Genomic DNA, 6000 nt, shown 5'->3' with positions numbered 1-6000 from the left:
AGGAAGATGGAGAATGAGGGGGGGAGGGAGGGAAGATGGAGAATGAGGAGGGGGGGAGGAGGGAGGGAAGATGGGGAGGAGGGGCGGGTCCTGGCTTGGCTGTGCTTTCCTTTCCAGCTTTCGGATTTCTTACTCTGGTCACACGTGTCACACTCGCGCTCGCAGCGCAGGGCGTCGGTGTCACTGTCACACCACCCGCCCCCTCCCGCCGCCCCGCTCGCCGCGGACCCGGCCCTCGCTGCGGACGGCGGCGGGTGCTGACCGGACCCCAGGCCCGAGGGAAGCCACACCGCCAAGGACCCAGGCCCGATCCCATCCCGACCCAGCGGGATGCATGGAGGGCGGGGAGCCCGGCGGGAGAGGCGCACGCCGCGGACACAGACCTGACACCCACTCGCAACGCGGAGCCACAGGAGGCGGCGCGGGCGGGGCCTCGGGGGGCGGGGCCTCGGGGGCGTGGCCTCGGGGGCGTGGCCTCGGGGCGTGGCCGGGGCCGGGCCGGGGCGGGGGCGGGGCCGGGGCGGGGCTCCGGGAGGTCTCACTCTTGGAGATCTAGGTGTTTAGCATACGCCACCCAGCTGCAAGGAATTGTGGGTAACGTTTAAAAAAAAGCCCAAATTTCAGTCATTTTCGTCTGATTTTCGCGTTTGAGGGAGTGAAAACACATTCTTTCTCAGTGAAAACACATTCTTTCTCTGTCAGTGAGTTTTAACTCTTGGTACAACCATTACATGAAAGCCATAATACAGACGCAGGTAATCAAACTCGACCTACGTGTAAGATGAACGCGCTCCTTGCAGCTTATATATCGCGCTGCCTCCATAGTTTCCTCGGATGTGAGGGCGATCTGGCTGCGACATCTGTCACCCCATTGATCGCCAGGGTTGATTCGGCTGATCTGGCTGGCTAGGCGGGTGTCCCCTTCCTCCCTCACCGCTCCATGTGCGTCCCTCCCGAAGCTGCGCGCTCGGTCGAAGAGGACGACCATCCCCGATAGAGGAGGACCGGTCTTCGGTCAAGGGTATACGAGTAGCTGCGCTCCCCTGCTAGAACCTCCAAACAAGCTCTCAAGGTCCATTTGTAGGAGAACGTAGGGTAGTCAAGCTTCCAAGACTCCAGACACATCCAAATGAGGCGCTGCGCGGGGCAGTCTGCCTTTCTTTTGAAACTGAAACTTCTAAGACGTTTCTTTTTCTATCATTTTATTATTATTATTTTTTCCTTTTCATGACATTTTATTATTCTTTTTTTTTTTTTTTCCTTTTCATGAGGCTTCAACCTGGGCATTGCTCCTCTATACATTATCACCTTGACAATTAAGAAAATTAAATTAAAAAGCCTAGAGAACGTTAAAAAAATTAATGTTTTCGTCCTTTAATCGATATTTCTGTGACTCGTATTTCTGTGACTCGTTGGAGAGAAGAGACTCAGGAAAAAAAATGAGAAGACTTTGGGACTTAAGGGTCTTGACGCAGGTGATATTGAAAGACAAATGCCTGTGACAGCAAGACAGGGGACGTGGAGGGCTTCAGGAAACCCAAGACGATCTAGCCCAATACGATTCCTGCACTATGCTCTTGGGAAATAAAAAATTAAGCACGATGAAAACCAAACAAGGAATTGTTGCTTTCTGCATTTTATATATATATATATATATATATATATATATATATATATATATAAATTTTATATATAACAAATAATATATAATTTTGTTATTATTGTGTTGTATGGACGGTTGCCATTTCCTATTTTTCTTTTTGACAAGGTCTGCCTTTCCTTTGCTGTCTTTCCTCCTCCCATCTCTGCACACAAGGCACATAGTTCATTTTCCACATAGTGTATACGGAAAGGTCTTGCTTTTTAAAAAGCATCCCAAAGCACCTAATTTACTAATGGCTGAATTCAAAACAAATCAACTCTTCCACGTTGCAGGAAAAGGCTTCTTGCAGCTCAGTCAGTAATGTCAGTCTAGGCACTAAGGAGAAATTATGGGAGCCTTTTAATGTGGAAGGCTCCAGTGAAGTACTCAAGTGTGTGTCTGTTTGAGTGTGCATGTGTGGTGTGTCTGTAAGTGTGCATGTGGTGTGTCTGAAATGTGCATGTGGTGTGTCTGAGTGCATGTGTGGTGTGAGTGTGCATTTGTGGTGTGTCTGAGTGCATGTGTGGTGTGTCTGAGTGTGCATGTATGGTGTGTCTGAGTGTGCATGTGGTATGTCTGTGTGCATGTGGTGTGTCTGTGAGCGTGCATGTGTGGTGTGTCTGTGAGTGTGCATGTGTGGTGTGTCTGAGTGTGCATGTGTGGTGTGCCTTGAGTGTGCATGTGTGGTGTTTGAGTGTGCATGATGTGGCCTATCTGTGTGAGTGTGCATCTGTGGCGTCTGTGTGTGTGCATGTATGGTGTGTCTGAGTGTGCATGGGGTGTGTGTGTGCATGTGTGGTGTGTGAGTGTGCATGTGTGGTGTCTGAGTGTGCATGGGGTATGTGTGTATGCATGTGTGGTGTGTCTGAGTGTGCATGTGTGGTGTGTGCATGGGGTGTGAGTGTGCATGTGTGGTGTGTCTGAGTGTGCATGGGGTGTGTGTGCATGTGTGCAGTGAGTGTGCATGTGTGGTGTGTCTGTGCATGTGCGTATCTGTGAGTGTGCATGTGTGGCGTCTGTGTGAGTGTGCATGTGTGGTGTGTCTGAGTGTGCATGGTGTATGTGTGTACATGTGCGGTGTCTGAGTGTGCATGTGTGGTGTGTCTGAGTGTGCATGTGTGGTGTGTCTGAGTGCATGGGGTGTGTGTGTACATGTGTGGTGTGTCTGAGTGTGCATGTGTGGTGTGTCTGAGTGTGCATGTGTGGTGCTGGGGACGGACCCGTCAGTTCTTCACTTGCATGTAAGGCCTCTGCCACTGAGCTGACCTCCTCCCCAAAAGTTATCTTTCTCTTTTTGCCCATCCTGGGCCTTGAAAGCTGAGCACTGTCCCTGAGCTGCTTTTGCACAAGGCAATTGCTCTACCACTTGAGCTACAACACTTTCAGCCTTTTTGAGTAGTTTATTGGAGATAGAGAGTCTCACAGAGCTTCCTGCCTGGGCTGGCCTCAAACTGTGACCCTGATCTCAGCTTCCTGAGTAGCTAGAGTTAAAGGTGTGAGCCATCAGTGCCCTTCTTAAAGTCATCTTTTAATGAAAAATATGAAAACAAAACCAAGAACACCCAAATCCTTTTGTTCTTAAGCTGTCACTTTATTTGGAACAGGACACGTTTGCTTACGTAGAGTGAAGTTCATTCAACACCTTAGGACAAACTATTCCAAAAGCAACTTTTCTTCAGGAGGGCTGGCATCAGTGGTTTTCTGTACCGCCATCTTTTCACTATGGTGAATATTTGCTTTATAAATAAATATATGCTCCGTTGCTGTGTTGCAATCCAACCATGTAACTCAAACTCTATCCGTCCTGAGATATCCACCATCAGAAGACCTTGTTCTGGTCACACAAAATTCACACTAGCAGTGTCTATCTTCAGAAAGAAACCAGTAACACCGATTAACATGAGATCCCCCCACCTCCGGCTTGTCTTGTCAATTTCTAGAAGGTTCTCTCAATAAATTATACATATATAAACATACAGTACATTTGTTTGGAAATTGCAAAAATAGTTCTAAAAATTATCAACACATATTAAACAAGTTGCTATGATATGCTTAAAGGGCTATGACAGTATGTCAATATTTTCTTCTAAACAAATTGTTTTTGGTCTTACACTGAGGTGAAACGTACAGCCTGTGTCCCCCCCCCTTTTTTTTTTCCTCCTCTGCTAAATGGCACAAAGTTTTGACGGCAGGGAAATGCTACTTCCTAAGAACACACAATGCTCTTTGATTCCAACAGTTCCTGTATTTGCACTGAAAACTGAAACAATCCTAATTGTCTGACATGGGCTACATTGAGTATATTTAAGTTTTTTCATTCCAGGAGATGACATATACCTTTTTTTTAAAAACACAGATATGATCCTTTATGCAAACAATGTGTTTGAAAAATCAATTTTCTGCCTCTGTAAGTTCTATTGTCCTGGGGTTGGCAAGGCGGTGCTAATGAGCTGGATTTGATTGTAAAGTGAACTATCTTGTCAAGGGCAGCTTCTATACAAACGTGCCTTCTTGTGGCGCTGTCAGTCAGTTTGGGCATATACCTTTGCTTGACATCCCAGAAAACCTTCTGACTAGAAATGTACAGGTATAGTTCAACCAACCCATCACTCCTGTAAATGTCTTGTATTCCATTTTATAATTCTACAGTGAGGGCTGGGAAGGTGGCTCAGTGGTAGAGTGCTTGCCTTGCATGCATGAGGCCCTGGGTTCGACTCCTCAGCACCATATAAGCAGAAAAAGCCAGAAGTGGCACTGTGGCTCAAGTAGAGTGCTGGCCCTGAGATGAAGAGCTGAGGGACAGTGCCCAGACCCAGAGTTCAGGCCCCATGACTGGCAAAAAAAAAAAAAAAAAAAATCTACAGTGACTAAAAATGTACTCAACAGGTAGCATTTATTTCCCTTAAAAGTGCTCTTCTATCCTTCTATGGCACGTAGCTCACACACGCCAATTTTCCTTTACCCCACTGGAAGATGGAAATACCTTAGGACATGCCAGTTATCTAGAGCTGCATTTTTGCTTCTCAACTGCCCAGTCACTTCTTGACTTGTGTGTGAATTAATGTGAGCTTTATCTTTTGATGGGAAGTTACTTGCTGGTAAATAAGGAAAAGGATAACAGGAGGAGATGAAGTATCCTCTTTAGTTAGGCCCTCCAAAAGTATTAGGAAGGAAACAGCTTCAGAATGTGCAATAACAAGATAACAAACTTTTTTCCAATTAAAAAAATGTAATAAATCTTAGTTACCATAAGCTAAAGTAAAGAGAATATGGTATGTGTCTCTGTAAGAGATATTTACAATTTAAACCAGCTTTCCAGCTAGCTAGGTCAGGTTTCAGATTAATTTACTTTATATATATATATATACATATACATACATATATATATATATATATATATAATACAGAAAGAGAAAATAAATATTAACCCCACAGTCAGTGATTCATCTCTGAAAACCCATTTTCTGTTACGTAGACAATGAGTTAAGAATATAATACAAACATGAGTTGGGCTTCAAGAGGTTGCTCAATGACATATTTCGTTTCCAAGGCCTTGTTCCTGGCTTTCGGCGGCGAGATGCACACCTGCAAATCCGCCCCATCCTCCTTTCAGCCTCTTGGCACCATAGATGTCAGTCGAGTGTATTTTGCGAGAGAGACTCTAAAGCACAAACAACTCCCCGATTTGAGGCTAAAGCCCTTCGGTGGCCCTGGTAAGTTGCTCAAGCTGCAATAGATTCAACATTTACCACTGCACTAGGAGAGCCATCCGGGACTGTCTGTCCTCACCTGTCAGCCTGCGGAAACGGGCGCCTGGCTGTGGACGCCGGCCCAAGAGGGCGCTGCTGACAGCCAGGGAGGCTGCAAGCCAGCCCGGTGCTGGGGTTACAGCGACGCGCCCTGATGCCCTGATGTTCCAGCCTGGTTCAGAGGTAACCAGAAGGGACGCTGGCGTGCCGGGTGTAGATGACGAGAGTGGACTTTGCTTTTCTGTCTCCAAACTAGCTCTGACATTTAATGCAATGCGCTGTGAACACACCTCTCACAGGAACCGACAGAATCTTGCTGCGCTAGGACGCCGACACGGCCCTGGTCCTGTGTTGTCGCTGGGGACACTCGCGCTGTGGCATCTGTGACTCCGAGGTAAGCATCCCATACCCGAAGTTCCCCCCCCCCGCCCCCAACCCCATGTGACCTGAGAATTTGGCTACGTCACAAAATTTATGAGCTGCTTCTAGCACTCTGGAGAAATGAGCCGAATGCAAACTGCCATCTCAGATACTATAATCAAAGCTATTCTTGACGAGTAAAACCAAGTTTTAGAACACCCTGGTGGGGATGTGTGTCAAGCTGAGCAG

The sequence above is a fragment of the Dipodomys merriami genome, unplaced genomic scaffold, assembly GCF_024711535.1.
Source record: "Dipodomys merriami isolate MVZ:Mamm:240054 unplaced genomic scaffold, mDipMer1.0.p SCAF_122, whole genome shotgun sequence".
Lineage (NCBI taxonomy): Eukaryota > Metazoa > Chordata > Mammalia > Rodentia > Heteromyidae > Dipodomys > Dipodomys merriami.
Note: the sequence above shows the minus strand (reverse complement) of the source record.